Source organism: Columba livia, chromosome 14, assembly GCF_036013475.1.
Source record: "Columba livia isolate bColLiv1 breed racing homer chromosome 14, bColLiv1.pat.W.v2, whole genome shotgun sequence".
Lineage (NCBI taxonomy): Eukaryota > Metazoa > Chordata > Aves > Columbiformes > Columbidae > Columba > Columba livia.
In genome coordinates this window covers 13,719,947-13,739,447 of record NC_088615.1, presented here as the reverse complement: position 1 = coordinate 13,739,447, position 19,501 = coordinate 13,719,947, and the positions used below count along the sequence as shown (strand labels likewise).

General features: G+C 36.5%; 1 long non-coding RNA gene across 1 annotated transcript in view; it reads right to left on the bottom strand.

The window, feature by feature from the left end:
- LOC110359545 (uncharacterized) overlaps positions 1 to 17,680 on the bottom strand; it is a 399,216-nt gene extending 381,536 nt beyond the window's left edge. Inside the window, exons 1-2 of the long non-coding RNA XR_010466010.1 lie at positions 17,507 to 17,680; positions 8,424 to 8,553 (exon numbers count right to left, since the gene is read on the bottom strand). This is a non-coding gene — a long non-coding RNA (uncharacterized LOC110359545). The remainder of the gene's footprint in view (positions 1 to 8,423; positions 8,554 to 17,506) is intronic.
- Positions 17,681 to 19,501: the final 1,821 nt, after the last annotated feature.

The following is a 19,501-nucleotide window of genomic DNA, read 5'->3' as shown; positions in this document are numbered from 1 at the left end:
ATATTTTAAGTATTTTTTTCTGCCTTCTTGGATAATTGATTAATTTTCGGTTGGTAGAATTCATTTGTTTTAATTGATCAATTTGTTCCAGTGTGTTTAAAGAAGACAAAGATTCTAGTGCTGCCCCATTCTGTTCTATGAACATATTTTTTTTATTTTTTCCTTCAGTTTTTACCGTGGTGAGCAGTTGGCACTCATTTTTTATACAAGTATTATTAAAAAAAAATAAAAAATAAATCAAATCAGGAGTTTTACAGAAAACCCCCACGAATTCAAGAGAGGTATTTGTAGGAACATTTCACCTCGGGTGAGAATATATTTGATGGCCATCAAAAGAATCTGTGTACTGAAGTGACACTCACTATCTCCTTACAATGCCTTTTAGATGTGGCATTTAGGAACATCTCATTATCTTAATACAAAATGTACCTTATAAGCAAATTATTACGTTTTTTGCTCAATGCTCTCGAAGAATATTGCTTGGTTAAAGCACTTTCTCTCTTAAATTCTTATTATTTTTCTACAGTAATTATTACTTTATTATCTATTATTTTCTGTGACTGTACTAGTTCTATACAACAGATACAATGTCAGAAAAAGATTTAGAACTTGGATCACTGAAACTTTCAAGCTACAACTTAGAAAAACTGACCTGAACTACAAGTTTTTTAAAGCCACAGCTGTGTGCAATTTATCTGTGTAAATTATGTGCAACTTATCACTTGGATGTTATGGAAACTCCATGAATAAGTAAAATTGCATGATAGTATCAATGAATACTAAGTGATAAAAACTCAATTTCACAGCAAGATTTTACTGCATGCCTCAAGTATGGTGGAGAAGAAGCCATCAAATACTGTGTGAGTTGAACCATTACAGTACAAAAATCCTCTGAAATGCATTGTTTAGTGTCATGTTGTTACTATAAAATGGGAATTATTGTATGAAGGAAATGATCACATATATGTTTCAGTAGGCTTCATTGCATTGGGGTGACACCTCTGGCAGACTATCTGGCCAGTCCCTTTGTGTCAAAAGTTCCAAAGTTATTTTGGACATGTCCTTGAATCTAATGACAGCTCCTTTTGACAACCAACAACTCCTAAAATCGAGACTAAAACTAAGACTGCATTGGCACTAAAGCTTTTGCTAGAATGAGATACTATTTTTGTTTTATTCAGGTATCATTAGAACAAGATTAGAACTTGTCATTAAGTAGGTGAAGCAGGTATTTACAATTTTTCTTAAGTAGCAGTATGCAAAGGGGTACCAAATGCAGATTTAACACTCACCAAAAACAGCATGCAGAAGATTTCATAAAACTCTAGTTATTGTGAAAAACATGGCATTAGATCATATTTGGATTAGAATCACAGAATGGTTTGTATTGGAAGGGACCTTAAAGATCACCTAGTTCCAATCCCCCTGCCCTGGGCAGGGTCACCTTCCACTAGACCAGGTTGCTCCAAGCCCTGTCCAACCTGGCCTGGAAACGTTTCCAGGGATGGGGCACCCACAGCTCCTCTGGGCAGCCTGTGCCAGGGTCTCCCCACCCTCATCTGACTCTGGTAAAGGTTCTCACTCTCTGCATCACATACGGGTTTTTTCTGCAAGAAAGTATCTGCATACTCCAAGCACAAAACTACAATTTAAGTTGTTGCAACAGCAACTTAGTTGAAACCAGTGCTGATGGCAGCTAGTTACAGATATTAATTTTCATGGCATGTCTATATCCTATATAAACCTTAAAAAAAGAGCACGAAAAGAACCTGGTTTCAATTCTTTAGACAAGCTGTCATACCCAATGTATAATCAAATTTATGTTGGGTATGAACAACAGATTTGTACTTATTCTCACATAGATTCAGATCTGAAAGTATGCTCATTCTGATTTTAAGAATACTTGTTATTCCTAACCTAGAACAACTTTATTATAACAGTACTACTCTCAGGCTAAGGTGCTATATGTGAAAATACCATGTAGAAGTTTCAGGAAGGTCTTCAACAGATAAACGGTAAGTTAATTGAACTAAAAGGTGAATGTAAGAAGTTTTATAAATTGCTGAATCCATTCCCCTGGATGAAGCATCAGATGGAAGTATTTCTATGTACTTGAGGGCTATTTATTTGTCTGGAGAACTGCATGAAAAGAGGGAAGAAAACAATAATGCTTTTCTGTCTCAGCCTCTCTTAACAATACAGTCAAGTAAGTTGAGCTACTTATATCAGCTAATAAAAAAGTCTTCACAGGAAGCACATTAGAGCATCTATCTCATTCATATATGAAGTAGCTTTTGATAATAGCATAATGGAAAAATAAATTTCTTACTTTTTGTGATTAAAAAATTGTATTGATTATAGCCACAACTCCTACCAGACCAAGACAAAATAAACTACAGATCATATTAATGGTACTTGAGACAAGAGATGTTACTGATGTTCATTATGAGTGTTACCCTAACAATTTAAAATTAGCAAAAGTTAAGAGTCCTAGAGACTTCTGTTTCCTAAGGTGAACCAATTTTTTTCAGATTCTCTGTAGGACATTGTGAAAAGTTATGAAGAACAAATGCCACGTTGCACAAACCAAGGAAATGTTAAACATGATTGCAAAGGATATTGCAGTTGGATAGACAGAAATGCATTTGGTCAACTGTGGCTGAAAGATACTCAGAAATATATGAACAGAAAAGTGAAACTCTGAACAAGCATAATCTGTCCAAGCCAAGACAAAAAGGCATTCATTTGGTTTAACTGCTTGTCCATTCTAATACCTCTATTTGAACTTTCAAATGGAAAAAAATTGAGTCACCATTAATTGCTCTCTAAAAGTAAAGTCATGAAAATCCTAATAGTAAAATAATACCTGCTCTGGTCACAGTCCTTCCAGTTCAGAGATGCTGCTAATAAAACTGAGTTTCTCCTCTGTCAGTATCACTAGTAGTATATTAATATTTATAGCTTAGCAAGTAGCATAAAGCTATCAATTGTTTACGGTGCAGGGGACACAGAAAATGCAGTAAAAGACATCTAGTTTTCCTGAACAATAATTCATATGTAAAAACACATTTTCAAGTAAGACTGTTCAAGCTGGGTGGAAACATATTCATTAAGAAAGTCTGCATAATATTTGGGAGGGTTTATTTATGCATTTCCTTCCAGCTTTGAAGGTATTAGTTCACTCCAGTATTTCCTATGGGAATGAAGCAGTACCCACTGCAGAGGAAGACAAATTTAGAGATTGCTTAACCTACTTGGACATACATAAATTCATGGGATCATGTGAGATGCATCTGAGGGTGCTGAAGGATGTGGTCTGATGTCACCCTGAGACTGCTCTCTATCATCTTGGAAAGTTCATGGCAATCAGCGCAAGTTGCTGATCAGTTTCTGATCACTGGAAAACTGGGCAGAGCAGAGGGCAAAAAGGAAAACCCCAGTAAGCACAGGTCTGTCAGCCTCATCTCAGTTCTGGGGAAGGTTATGGAGCAGATTTGCTTAGAAACCATTTCTAAAGAGACAGAAGGAAGAAGGGGATTTGGAGCAGCCATCCTGGATTTACAAAGGGCAAATCGTAGCTGACCATCACTGCTAAGATGAGGTGACTGGCTTTGTGGACAAGGTGAGGTCAGTAGATGCAGTGTAGTTGACTGTAGTAAAACTTTCGACACAGTGTCCTGTAGTCATCTTATCAAATTGGCGAGCAATAGGCTGGATAACTGGACAGAAAGGCAAGCAGAGAATTGGCTGGTGTGCCAGGCTCAAAGAATCGTCAGTGTCAGAAAGTCCTGCTGGCAACCAGGAAGTGCTGAAGTCTCCCAGGGATCAGTATGGAGACCAATACTGGGAACTGTCTTAATTCATTCAGGCGTGTGATGGGACAAAGTGCACTCTCAGCAAGCTTGTGGATGACAATTCAAGGGACAGTTGCCAACCTGATGGTAGGCAGAGCTTCTACTCAGAGGGTCCTGGACAGACAAGAGACATAAATTGATGGGAAACAAAAGGAAATGCTAAGTCTCACATCTGAGATGTGATAACCCCATGCACCAGGAGGGGCAAGCACTGACTACTTTACTGGGAGGAGGCTCTTCAGAAAAGGACCTGGGGGTCTTGGTAGGCAAAAGGTTGAACATGACCCAGAGAAGTGCCCTTGCAGCAAAAGCAGCCAATGGTATCCAGGGCTGCATCAGCAGGAGTTCAAACAGCAGGTTCAGAGAGTGACCCTTCCTTTCAGTCCGGCACTGGTTAGACCGCATTTGAGAACTCCATCCAGTTCAGGGCTTCCCAATAAAAGAAAGAGACTGACACACTGGAATATTCAAGTCCAGGGAAAACCACCAAGATGGGTGGGGCCAGGGGAATACAACACACATGAAAAGGCATCAAGAGGTAGGTGTGTTCAGCCTTGAGAACAGGAGGCTAAGGGGATACCTTACTGCCAGTCTGCAAATCCCTGTTCAGAGGATACAGAGAGAACAGAGACTCTCCTCAGAGGTGCACAGCAATAAGTTGACAGGCAACGAAAACATTTTTGAAGATGGGAAATCCTGATTAAATATTATGAGAAAATTATTTTTACCACTTGGTTGGTCAAATATGGGATGAGAATGCCCAGAGAGGTTACAGAATCTCCATCCTTGAAGGTGTTCAAGACTCAGGTGAACAAGCCCTAAGCATCCTGGTCTAACTAGACCCATTGTGACCAGTGGCTTAGACAAGATGTCCTCCAGAGGTCCTACTCAAACTTTGTTGTACAATTCTACAAGAACAATGGAACTTAACAAAACAGAGGGAAAAAAAAAAAGAAAAAACAACCAACAACTGAAATAATCCATGCTACTTACCAATCATATGGTTTCTCTTGTAGATTTGTTGTTTGTTTTTTATCTTTTTCCTCCAAGTCAGTATCATTACACTAAACATTAGTCTGAGCCTTTATTATTAAATAAAACATTCCTTTATTCAAATGTAATGAAAAGCTCATTATGACTTTCCAGCTACCAGTGCAAACAGTGTACTTAGCCAAACGGTAATTGTATTGGTCTTCCTTCTATTCCAATACTGCTCTGAAACTTGTGTCCCTCAAATGAATAATTACCTACAAAATAATTAAATGTTGCTGATATGGTCTACTCATCCCACTTGTACATAGAAACAGCAAAGTCTGTCTTCCCTGAAATCTATCTCCGTCATGTTGGATAAGCTTACTGCCCATCACAGGGCTGGCATCGATCCCTACTCAATTACAGATGAACATAGCACCATATTAAAAGACAAATAAGGTTTAATTTTAATCACAGGCAGCCTGTAAGTCCATGTTCCATTATAGATTAAAAGAACCAATTATTTTTAAAAGTACAGATTTAATGAAAGGCCTTACGAATATATAGACACATTGCTCCCTCTGCATTCTAAGTCAGACTCTGCAGTAATGGCTGAAATAGCTGCAAGCAATCTCTGTAAGGCATGGGGATGCATCTTGGAGAAGAATGTTTTTTCTTCAAATCACAAATAGACTTTCTCAACAGAGTTTCTTTTGTAAGATTCCTCTTTTAGAAGTGTAAAATCACAGACTGTTTATAGACAGATTAACTCCACGGCCAGAGTTTTATTGTTACTAAGACACAGTAAATGCAAAATAATTGCATTGGAGCAGACAGAAATTCCACACTAATAACACTAAATGCTGCTGAAATCACCTTATCTCAGATTCAGAAAGGTAGTTAGGAGCCTCATTTCTCATTTGAATTCAATGGGAGTTAGGCACCTATATATCATAGTCTTCCACTGGTAACAGCAGGAGTTGGCTTGCATAATTAACTCAAGAATCTAGGTCATCAGAATTCTTATTTTCTTGCTATTCATTTTTTACCACTAGTTTCCAATCTTCCTTGTTTATTGAGTTATTATAATATTTGTAAGACTGTGAACTAATAAAAATGTAGCTATAGGATGCTGTTGATATTAACTCTGAGAATATGAAAAGATAAACGTGTATTTTTAGAGAGACATATAGTCACCGGAAAATCAGACAATGGTGTTGGTTAGTGCTGTGAATGCAATTCTGCATGTACTGAGGAGGTATGAAAAGTCTTATATACACAAAGATAAAATCTAACTTTTAAAAGCCATTTTTCTATAATGCAATGCTTTTGTTTACAAATTTTACATATACTGTTCAATCAGAAATGCTTTAATGTATGGTAAAATCTCTTCTTCATTTTCTAAATTTAAACCTACCTTCTTTACAAGGGTTAAAATTAAAGCACTATTTACCCACGCATACGTTGTTACATCAATCTTACGACCACCACTCATAGTTAAAAAAAAATAACTAATACCAGGACCCCCATTGTGTATAAAGTACTAGGGTTTTATTTTACCCCACATCTTTGAGGAAAAGTGCACTAAATAAAATATTAGTTAGGTCTGCGGAATAAGAACCTCAGAGAAATAATGTAGATTTTTCTCAGACACTTTAAGGATCTCATTTCAAAAGGTCCCTTTGAATCTTTGTGATGATAAACAAAATACTGGGGAAACCTTCTCATCTACTTATAGTCAGTCCTCCTCCTTTTTATCTTGCTAAATTCCTTTTGGTTTTGTCCTCACTGATCCCTTAAGGAAAAAAAATCTCAAGTTTCTCTACACTTGTCAGGTATTCACAAAGAGAATACAGGAAAACTGCAGCTATTGCTACAATGGAAAACAGCAACTCATCATGCAGATGCAATGCAAAGATTCAGCTTAAGAACAAAGTGAGTGGGTTCATTTTTCAGCTGGGATGGTACCCCATTTCTCATACACACACCCAGAATTAGTAGAAACTAGTAACTGAATCTACCAGGCTTAGGAATACCCAGGCTTGTGCAGAAGCGAGTACTTACTTTCAGACCTTTTTATTTTTATGTTTTATGTTCTTTTAAATAGAACATATCCCAATTTTTAAGAAAACCAGCAAATTCTTCCACCATGTTCTGCATCTTTTTTTCTCGTAACACAACTTAAAAGACACACAAAATCAAGACTTTGTTAAATCCCTGCACAGAAAACCTACCAAAACAAGATAACTTCTGATCCACACAGAAGCTCCTGCATTAGCATATCCTTCATTAGCAATAAGTGGATATAAGTGGTTTTTGAACAGAAGCAACAGATTTCACAACAGAATATGCAAAAGCAGTGATGATTTTTTCAGCTGATCTAGTGTCAGTTCAAGTCAAGACCTGGATTACTGGGTCAACTAGGATCTCAAGATCAGCACAATTGTATTATGCTGAATTTAGAAGTATAGAAACAGTTTAGTTTTCAAACACGTTGTACATAACGTTTATTATCACTTGATTTTGGAAACGTACTGATTTATTGCTATCTATTATAAACACTGTCAGTGGCTTCTGTAAAGAAGAAATACACAAGAAAATGTAACGGAACATACAGTACTTCCAAAAAATGCTCTTGTACTTGCTATGCATTCAAAAATTAAGACTTGTGCATTGAAAATCTAAGCCGATAGGTCACACTGAAAAAGTCACCTGCTATATGCTTACTCTAGAAGAATTTCTTTTCATGTTTTCTTTTACAGATTCAAAGGCCTCACTACCATGTTTTAGCAGAAACTTAGCTGAGTAGCTGGGCATATAGTCTACTAAAGCCGTGTATCTATTTAATCTCAAAGCAAAACACTCTTCAAAATCTGCACTTTTGGGTGCTTTATTAAACTATCACAAAATGCATCTTTACAGAGCCCGCTGAGTAACTTTCACATACTATGCTGTATTTAGCCAGAGATTTTCTGAAGTAAGGTATTTTGCAAAAGTGTTAGACCTCCCTCCCAATTTGTATTTTCAACAGTGACAAATAATATTTTGTTATTAGCTATCACAAAAACTGATGGGTGTTTTACACAGACTAATAGATGTCTTTATTCCTACTGTGAATAACAGGTATGAGACATTCAGAAGAGATGATTTTTTGTCACAGATGGTAGATAGGTGCTTCATTCTACTGTGGCCTTTCACAAGGTCTTTATGTTCTGCTACATACATATATATATATATATACGGAAATTTTTACAATCATAGTACTGTAGTATGTAGAAATATGCGTATATGAACTTTCCTTTGAACAATACCTCAATATAAAAAACAGGTGCACTCAAAGTCAGAAATACTTAATAAAAATGGCCAGCTTTTATAAGCATCATTTTGAAATTAACTGAATAATTTTGGCTGAATAATCACACCCCTGAAGGGATGCAATAAAATATAAATTTAATCAAATACATTTTTAGAACAGGCTTCAAGCTAGTGCACGTAGAATTTTGACCCAAATATCTAGTCATGAGTATAATATCAGACCTTTAATTATAATTTCTATTATAATTGTTCTATTGAAGAAAATGTAGCCAATGCACTTACCTGCAATTATGCACACACAGTCTGTGGAAAGAGCAGATAAAGACTCTCCTGTGAACTGTCACTTGCTGAGCTAATTCACCCAACTGGTTTAATTTTGTTTGCCCTCGGTCTGTCGTTACAGTGATTACATCTAAATGAAAAGACAATGAAACACCAAAATGAAAAATTCACTAGATTTATTATTTAAATTTTCAATTTGACTTTTATTATAGAACAACCAGAAAGTTAGGGTCACAGAACATATGGCTGTAAGAAAAATTAAGTGTTTTGTACACTCTCTGATAATAGCATGTACTAATATCTTATCTAATTGCTAAAATGTATGGCCTCTTCAAGACTCATTACAATGCACACCTGGTGTTCTCTGAGAGGTGCCCAGTATTTTAGTTCTAATATATTCTGATTTACAAACTTATAAAGAAAAAGGCTTTTGTGGAATATCTACAGTAACATCACAGATTGATCTTCAGAGCTAAATATTTCTTTTAGACCGCAATTTAAAAGATAATTTTTGGGACACTATGACCTAAAGCAATACACAATTGTTTATCTGAAATAGTTATATGTTAATAAATACAGTACATTATCATAATATACTTCATCTTCTAATGAGAACAATTTTTATTGCAATGTAGCATCCACACTGCACTGTGGAACATGCATGGCAGGCTCTGTTACCAGTATCTGAAGAACAGTAGAAAACTTTCTACAACCGGGGGGTGTGAATTTCAACAAGCCCACTTGTCCACCAATATGAGGCCTATTTGTAGAAACAAATTAATCCTGGAGTTAACTCAATCTCTTCCATTCTACCTGTTATGAAGTAACAGTACTACATTTTCACACAGTGCATTGTTTTTTGAAGACAGATGCTATAAACACACTAAAACCATCCCAGAAAGAAAGTAGGCATAATACTTCTATCACATGGCCAGGGACTCCCCTGCTCTCATCTAATCCATAATTTAGGTACTTCTCTGGAAGATACCAACTCCATGTCACATTTTACAAGTGCTTAATATTGTTGAAATTTAATGAGTTAAATAATACAATTGAGCATAAAATGGCCAAAATTCATCTTCTAGTAAATTCTAAGCTACACAGTGTAATTTAGTTTCAGATAGAATATAAAATATTTTGAACAAAAGCCCTATATGGAATGTTACATGGAGCCTGCTCCTGTCCCCAGAATCTATCTCAACCCTGAAAACTATAAAGTTGTTACCTTAGCCTGCTGGGTAAATAGTAGCAGTAAGTGCTAGAAAAATACTGAAAAGTACTGAAAAATAATCTAAAATAAATTTAAACCCAAATGAAACCAACCAACCAACCAACACCCCCCAAAACCAAAACAAACAAAAAACCCACAAAAAACCAAACCAACCAACCAAACCAGGTGTTTAGCTCAGTTTCTGACAAGTCTGTTTTGCAATAAGAAACCAGCTTGATCGTGTGCAGATGTGTAGTTAACACTCCTTTATACAGGAATTTAAGAAGTCCACAGCCTTTTTGACAAGTCCATTTCAATATTTTGAGCTCTACGTTTTTTGCTTTTTGCATTAATTCAAATGTCCATACATGTCCACTTTTGATAGTGTCATCAATTATATGTAAAACTTCTTACATATATATTTCAACGCACAGTGCCAGAATATAGTCTCGTACTGTCACTGTTCGTGTAACTTTAGTTTTGGAAACAGAGATAAAAATACTTGCTCACTTTCCCAATACTTTCCAAGGCCAAAGTGTAGCACTGCAAACCTACAAAGCAACAAAACATCTTTCCAGACTTACTACAAATTCATACAGCATAATGACTGTAACGAAGGTAGGTCTATTGCCATTGAGATATTCAAATTATGGGGACAACATACAGGAGCATATCCATGAAGAAAGCACATAGAAACATGATCTTCAGAGTTTTAGTAGAGAAATACAATATAACAGCCCCCTAAGAAATGTTAAGACTCCTTCCTATGGAAACAAAAGTTGCCTTTAAGTAAAATCAGATATAACCAGTTGCTGCAGAGTTGGAGAAATGTTATTAGCACTTCTGAATGTTACCAACATTAACAAATTCAAATATTTATGAGGAAGAATATAGGGGAAAAAGTCTGCTAGTGTGCCTTTTATGACACACAGAGAACAGATCCATAGGGTACAAGAGAATATTAGAAATTCAAAGCCTGGCAGTGCCTGACAATAACAAACAAGGATGTACAAGAAGTCAAGTCTATACTACATAATAAATGTACTTACCTCTCTCAGGCTTAGAGTTATTGCTACTGAAAGACTGAAAAATAACTGAATTCCTGAGATAAGCTGGCAGGTTTGCTCATTTATTCTGTAAAATTTGTAAACTTGTAGTATTTCACACACACACTCACTTTTTTTTTCTTCCTGCTTTTGTTCATTGTTGTTGATAAAAGGTTAGCAGTTTATCTACAGGAGGAATTTACAGCTATAGCAACAATTCTAGGTCACCAACTTCAGCTAGCCAGGCTGACACTTTTGAATGTCAAAGGTACGTAATACAGAAATTCCCTCATATATAAAATAAAAATGTAAAAAATATGAAAAAGAAATTTAAAAAGAGAAGGAAAAAAAAAAGGGGAGGCATAAAGCAACATATTCTATTTCAACAATTCCTTTAGCTACTAGACTATAAATTTTGAAGGAGTAGGAGCTCCATCCGCTTTTGAAACTTTCACAATACAGTGAAAATTTATGAAGATTTACTGGGAGAGAAAGAGAGAAGCTGTCAGAGTACAAACATATGTTTTCAGTATACAGAGCTTTAATTTGGGAAGCCTGAGAGGCTGTGGCCCACATTCAAGGTTTGGATAGTCAACATTGATTTGGAAAAGACATAGCAACCCCTTGTCCTCTAATTAAAAATATATATATATATACACATATATATAGTGTGTGTACATCCAGGAGACAACTGAGAGGCCTGGGTCAGAAAGGAAAGAAAAGGGGAAGGGGAAGAAAGAAGGAAAGGAAAGGAAAGGAAAGGAAAGGAAAGGAAAGGAAAGGAAAGGAAAGGAAAGGAAAGGAAAGGAAAGGAAAGGAAAGGAAAGGAAAGGAAAGGAAAGGAAAGGAAAGGAAAGGAAAGGAAAGGAAAGGAAAGGAAAGGAAAGGAAAGGAAAGGAAAGGAAAGGAAAGGAAAGGAAAGGAAAGGAAAGGAAAGGAAAGGAAAGGAAAGGAAAGGAAAGGAAAGGAAAGGAAAGGAAAGGAAAGGAAAGGAAAGGAAAGGAAAGGAAAGGAAAGGAAAGGAAAGGAAAGGAAAGGAAAGGAAAGGAAAGGAAAGGAAAGGAAAGGAAAGGAAAGGAAAGGAAAGGAAAGGAAAGGAAAGGAAAGGAAAGGAAAGGAAAGGAAAGGAAAGGAAAGGAAAGGAAAGGAAAGGAAAGGAAAGGTGCTGCATCTGTGCAATCTAGAAGGCAGCAACAGTGCCTCACCCAGGGGCAGAATAGAAAATGTGTACTGAGGAGATTAGTTGCTCCTACTGAGCTTTATGCAGATCCCCCAACACAATGAGTACCACATGACTGAGGTCTGCAATACTTCAGTCCTTCATCTAGGTGGTTTAGTTTTAATTCATTTGTGGGAAATGGAAATTTAATAATCGAGTCTTCTTGACCTAGCCATCAAAGATGGAACAACTCCCAGAAGCAGAAGTATCACAAATTCAAACTAGAAATTTTCATATTGCAACGGATTAACCTCTCTAGCAGTTCGTTGAATGGTACTGTACACATACAACCTCTATATGTTTTAAAATTCAGAATTTAATTTTCAAAGTACAGCTCTAAAATGGAAGTCCTGTGGCTGTGGTATACAGGATGACAACTGTTGAACTTGTTGGTCAATCAAGAATTTTTATTACACAAATTCAAAATTGATCTTCATGGGAGACCATTTGGAACACAGCTGAGCTAATAAATCCTTGCAGATGACTGAGTAAAAGGGTATAGTCACTGTACAAATTTGGCTTAAACTTAGTTGGCTAGCGAGCTTCAGTAGCACTCTGAAAGGACAAGCTACAAATGACACCAACCGATAGGAATGAAAACTCCTAAGAAATGGTTTCTTTTTTCCCGACTCAGTCCAGATACAAGAAGGCAATTCAAATTATTCAGCAGATGGCTCAGATGTAACAACAGCTAGGTAGAAGCAGGACAAGGCTAGTTAGAGCATTATACCTGCCTCTTTTCTTCTCTGCTTTAATTCCCAGATCATTCCCTCCTCCCTCCCATAGAGTGCATCCAGCCTCTCGATTTTCCCTCTAGAATATCATCTTACATCTCAGCAATGCTCTTTTGCAGCAGCATATGTTGCAGAACTCCTACAGAAGAAGTAAGAGATTTCCGCTAACCAGGAAGGCAGGAGGTGGTATTTCCCTCTTGGAAGGTATACTACACTTTTCAGTCCCTCTCAGGTAAATTGCTCTTTTGCCATATTCTTAGCTGTTGAAGCTAAAAACACCTGTAAATACCCTATGAATGTTCATGCAGATTGCTGACTGTGTTTGTATGAACTGCCACCTAAATTAAAATAATGCAAACACATAAGATTGAAGAACATACATTTCACACATCTACTAAGTTTAGACTATCAGAGAGCTAAGTACACAAAGCCTTTGCCATCCCACAATGTAAGTGGCATCTCCGTATGGAAAACCAGCAAGCTGTTGGGCACAGCTGTCTCTGGAGAGCCAATGCAAGATTCAGTGCCTTGTACAGCTGTTACACTCTCAAGGCCATATGATCTGCCAGCCTGAGGAGCTGTGAGCTCACACTGACCCAACAATATATTAAGACATTTAACTATATCATCCACTCTTTAAACAGAAGCTGGCTGACAACTGGCAAAATACACTAACATTAATGTAGGATCAGACTTCCCTGCCCAGTATTCCTTCAGGCATTTTGTATTCGTCACGAAGACTTTCATGCCTACAAACCATAAGATATTTTCATTGGAATGGATAAGGCTATTAACATCCACAAGGTTGCAAGTCTGCACCAGAGAACAGGAAAACCATTTTGTTCTGTGATGTAAGTCAAACTCACATAAGCACCTAATACTATCTTGATCAACAGGGTTTTCTGTTGTGGTTTTTGTTTTGTTTTAAGAGATCAAGAAAAAAATCTTATCTGCCTATGTGAATAACTAGTTCTCTATTCCACAAAAAGGTCATGTTATTATACATGTTAAAAATTAGCTCCCATCTAATACAGAAATACAGAAAATATGAATCCTGAGACCACCTAATAATTTCTTTCTTTGTTCATACAATTTTCAAGTAAGTGTGACTGCTAACTTTGTTTCTTGTCTAAAACTATATCAAGGAAAAGGCTTTGAATCTTTTACATAAATCCTTTCTATTTAAGATAATCTAAAAAGGTGTTGCTCAAAAAGACTGCCACCAACACCATCTTAGCATAAGGCTCATGGACATACCTGTGTTGAGCCACTGTGAGATATGCAGGGCTATAAGAGCTATTTTTTTAAATATTTTAACTTTTGTTGACAGATGTGTTGGTGAGACCGTGGCTAAAAAGTGGAGTATGTTTATGGAAAGCAAGAAGGAATATGAGCTGAATAAATCTGAGAGAATTTGTGGAGTTTGTTTTTTAATTAAAACAATGTTATAATTCCAAGATATAAACTTGCTGTTAGTTACCTGGGTGTGAACTCAGAGTGACTGCACTGGCATTACTTTAATGCCTCTACATTTATACCCAAGGAATTGAGAGTAAAAATTTACAATTCATCCTTTTTTCTGCCATGGTACATCAATGGACAGAAACAAACAAGCGCTAAGTCTCAATGGTCAAGAATTTATGTCTACCAGCATTAAGTAAGCTTTTCTGTGATGCACTACATGAACGCAGAAGTCATTTAAAGAACTGAAGAAAAATATTAGACCTAACATTAAGGGAACAAAGGTTATTTGTGGAATGCTTCAAAGTCTGTTTCTGGGAATGGAAGATCAACAGAGTCTCAGATTTGAGGTGTCTCTCAGGTAATAACAGAATTAAGAAGACCAATAATGACCCAAAGTCTACATATTGTCAAAGGAATTAAAAAAAAATAAAAGCTTTCCCATGCTCTGAAGGAAAAATTTGATTGTGACAGCCCTTCCGGATTTCTTAAGTGCAGATCCACAACTGCTTTGGCTATACATTAAGAGAGCATCCGTGAAGCTGGGGAAAACAAGAGGGAATCAGAATACCCAGGCTCTAACAGTATCTCAGTATGAGACACAAAGTTAGTGTGCCACACTAAAACAATCACGTTTACTGACCTGTTAGAAATCCAGGTTGAACCAGTATTCATTACTGATTGAGACTGGACTTCAGGTAGACCTATACTACCAAATGAAGATCTTTTGTTGTTTTGTGCAGTTAGAGCTCAAAATTTCTGCAGCATCATGAAACAGTCATCTGGAGGTACAGAAGCCAGCCATGTATCACCTACCTTGACAACAGCTTTTTCATAGGAGAAATTACTAAGCAATAGAAGCTAGCAGAGTAATTACAAGATGTTTGGATTTCTCTGTGCTGTGCTCCCCCCACTTGGATGATACAGTGGCTGAATGCAGCCATGATAATAACAGGACATATATAGTTTGAAATTATTCTGAGCCTTTGGAAACGAAGGATCACCAGGAAGAATAAACAGACATCTTCCCTTTTCTTGATCAAGCTGTTCCTAACTGAATAAGATTGAGCCCTTAGAGATACTTTTCATTTTGCCTCTTGAGAACGTGGAAGTGGTTGAAAATATCCTAACTGGCCTAAACATTACCAAACCCTTGCAGAAATTTAAGGGTGACAGACAAACAAAAGCTATTGTAATTGGCCCAAGGAAATAATCAAATCAATAGCTCACACAAGGCATACAGTAATGTTAAATAGTAGTACTGTAAAGATGATCCAACACAATTTTCTACAAAACTTCAACCACTGTTGTTTACATTGAATGTTGAAGTTGCAGTCACAGTCAGTCAGGTCAACTTACAGTTTTGCATACAATCTGAAAACATATATATAATAATCTGCAACCCAATTATATCAGTCTACTTTAGCTTATTTTACATCAAATATTTGATCTTTCAGCAGTGAATGTATGAGCATACTGGTTTTAGGCAAGCTGTGAAAACCGCCATGCAAATGGAATGAGTTTTATACCATATCACTGTAAAACTTCTTGTAGAGAGAGGGCAATCTGTACAATACAATAATTTGAAGCTGAGGTGTTTTAATCATGCCAGCTGGGTTGTGGCACTAACTAGCAAAAGGGTGTTTCTATTAGTGTCTCTCACACTAATTGTTATTTTAATTGCCTGAAATAAACTCTGTTGTCTCCAGGTCAGTCATAAAACTATGCTGGTGTAAAGCTTCTTTCCCTTCAGAAGGTAGGAATTAAATGAAAGACTTGCCTTTTTAATTAAAAGAAAGCTATTAATAACACAAAAAGACACCGAATTAGAATTGTTACTAATTTTCATCAAGGTTGAATGTGGGGTAAAACCTAAAACACCAAACAAACCAAAACAAACCGAAACAAAGAACCACTACCACAAAAACAATCAAACCCCACCAAAAGCAAAACACCAAACATGTACCAAAAAAGCCTCACTAAAATGAAGTACAGTGTCATAAATTTTCCTGAGTTCTAAAGCTTTCTGGTATTACACAACAGTTTAATCACGCATCTGGCATAACAATTTCTGCAGAAAGCATGGTCTTCTAACTACTCCATCTTCTAGGCCTTCTGACAGGAATCTCATGTAGGTGATAATTACCATTAATAATTTGTGTGACTTAAGATTTATTGGAAAATGGGATATTAAAAATATTTTTTGAAACTTATATTTTCAAAAATATCATTTTAACAATCACATTACAAGTTCAATGGATCTGCAATGTCATTTAAAGACAAATGAAAATGCTTCCTGATATCTTGACATGTTGAGTGTCAGAAAAATCTGTGCATAAATCGCTTCACACTTTCACTTCTAATCATTTGATATCATTAATTTGACCATTTTTCTGTGTCTGAATGCTTACTGAAAACAATTCTGTCAAGTCTTATATGCATGAAAACAATCTTGCCTTCAATATTATGTATCCTGCAATGCACTTCATCTTAGCCTTCATTTGCAACATCCGATTTTTTAGCATGCAGGTGAGGCTGAACCGATACACAGATTTCAATACCCAAATCCTGCTGAGGTAGAACCAAGGTGCCTAAGCACTTGATCATAGAAACATTCAAGTCCATATTTTCATCTGAATCAAATAATATTGAGGTCTTTGCCAGTTAATAAAGCAATCAATCCTTGGTGCTTATGTCACTCTCTACGTGGAATGTTTTAACACCCTCTTGAAACTGAATTACTAGTCAAATTAAAGATCCCTACAGATCAGAAGAACGTGAACTTATGGAATTAGTGAATTTAGACTTTTTAACAGCAACTGCTGTCCTTCTGATAAGTTTCTAGAGGCATGGACTGAAACCTAGTTCTTCCCCATTTGAACTGGACAGAGTCCTAACAAAGGAGATCTTTAAGACAGTGTTCAGCCTTTCCAATAAACTATTCTAAGAAGCTCTCCACTTGGGAGAGTTGCTGCTTCGTATTCTATCCAAGGATGATTAACTCTCCCCAGAGATTTCTACAGTGCCTTAGGTTGTTATTTGCATGGAGTCCTTTCAGTTTTCTAGCCTTTAAGGATTCTACCTAGCCAAAGCCCAATTATTTGGGCCCTTGGTAAGCAGTAGGCATCTTGTCATGTTGCAATTGCTTCAATGTTGAAAACTGTTGGCGTACATTAATTCTGGGTATGAGCAAATATACCAACAGGAAAAAAGATACAAAACATTTTTGTATCAAAAGTCAAGGTAGAACTTAAATCTTCTTCCTGCTCCTGTATCTAATAAGCAAATGTTTGCACTAATTTCTATATTTATTTCTGTCTTGGTTATCTCTTTCTCGGGGCAAATGATATTAAAATAAAATACATGAAGGATTTTGATTACCACTGAAAGAAAAATTTAGCTGACCGACCTACCTGTTGAGAGTAAAAGCTTTTGCTGCAGTAGATTGTAGTCGTACAAGGTCTCCTGCGGACTGAACCCTCCTGAAGGACTTCAGGACTTCCTGCTACTTCATTGGATATTGTTACCTCCCAATGCTTAATAACAGTATTTTAAGGATCTGTAAAGAAAAGAAAGTTGCTTTAAAAAAAACAAACAAAACCAAAAAACCAAATAACTTCAGTAAAGTCACCTTGCTGCTGATTGTGCTTGCCATATTTTAAGGTATAGAATAGACAAACTGTGCTCAGGCAACTAATAAAATGGAAAATGACATTTCATCCTATGTTGAAGAACAGGTCTTGTCATCACGGAAATAAAAGTAGCAGTTTACATTTTAGAGGATTGAACTTTGAGAGGTAATAATGGTTGAATGTTATATATCTATGTTATAGAAGATTTTCACAGTAGTTATACAAGGTTTTTCCAAAAGATGCACTCACTTTCATGAGGGCAGCGTGCTACAATTCCAAAATGTTTAAAAATTGTTTAAAGAGTCATCAGGTTTTGGAAACCTTTTTATAAATGCTCTATGTTCCCTCCACCTGCTGTATTGAATTAATGTATAATGATTTCAAATTGGGTCCCTCTTTTTGAAACACCCTGTATTCTAGCTTTCTAAAACAAGAGCAGTTCCTATTTAAAACTTCAAGAAATGCCAGATTTTAACAATAGCACTGCCCCCAATTTACCTTTATCTCTTTTGTTTAGTGGGTTTGATATATATATTTTGGCTGTATGCTTCCACTAAAAAAAAAAAAAAAAAAATAATAATAATAATTCCAAGAACAAATTAGTTCAGATCTATTGGAAGTACAAGACATAGCATTTCTCTAACTATGAGAAAAAGGCCACAAGCATATTGCCCAGACAGTGTAGGGTATTTGTCCGGCCTTGTTTAGCTCTTACAGCAATCGTGAAGCAATTAGGTAATAGTTCCTTTTAATTTTTATGTACAGTGATGACAGACAGCTATTCAGCATGGTATGAAGGAGCTATCATTCTAGCAAAAGTGCTCTGTGAAAGAGTAAATAGGGAGGATGAAGAGAGGCCCCAGAATATAAGCACAAATCACAATGATCAGTCTGGGACTACAACCTTATTTTATTCTAGTGAAACCAGTTTTAGAGAAAACAACGTAAACAAAAATACTGAATGATGGAACCAATAGAAAAAAGAACAAAAGAGAGAAGGAACAAAAGAACGAGAGAACAAAAAGTACACAAGTAGATTATAATTTACAAAAGCAAAACAAAATTCACCCCAAAACTGAGGAGGAGGAAGAAGCTCTCAGCATCCCAGGGTTCCCCAAATGCAAGGAGATAGAAACCTCACTAGTCACAGTCGTTCCGACAAAGACATGAGGATGCTGTGAGCTTCTGTAGCCCCTTCCTCCCCACGATGGGGACTGTCAACCCTGGTACCCAGGAGCACATTAAAAGTGTGAGAATTGCACCAAAGAAAAGCAGTAGGTACCAGGAGGTTTTCCTGTATAACCATTTCTAATCACATGACTGAAGTTTTCACGTGTTTCTATGGACTATGAATATACATTACTGTAAACAGACAAATATTTTGGTCTGCTTGGCTGTTAAAACTTCCTTTAGCCTAACCGAATTCTTGCCTTCGTGTGTAAGGTGTGTCCCCCTTTCTGGCCATAACAAGTGTGACCACACGACAATTCCAATGCTAAGTCAGATCACCTGGAAGGAATGCTTTTCACATCTTTTTTGTAACCTGTGTAAGTTTTTCATTCTAAACTTTTTCTTAATGGAATTTCAGGCATTCCTTATAACTATATTAAACAGAAATTATGACTAATTGTCTTACACATGCCATTAACTCTTCTGAGGTCACTGAAGATCCTCCTGTAAGTATAACAAACTGGTCACCAAGGTTTTGATTACAAATATTCAATGAGGTTTTTTGGGGTACTATTTGATTAATAATTACAGAACACCTCACATTGT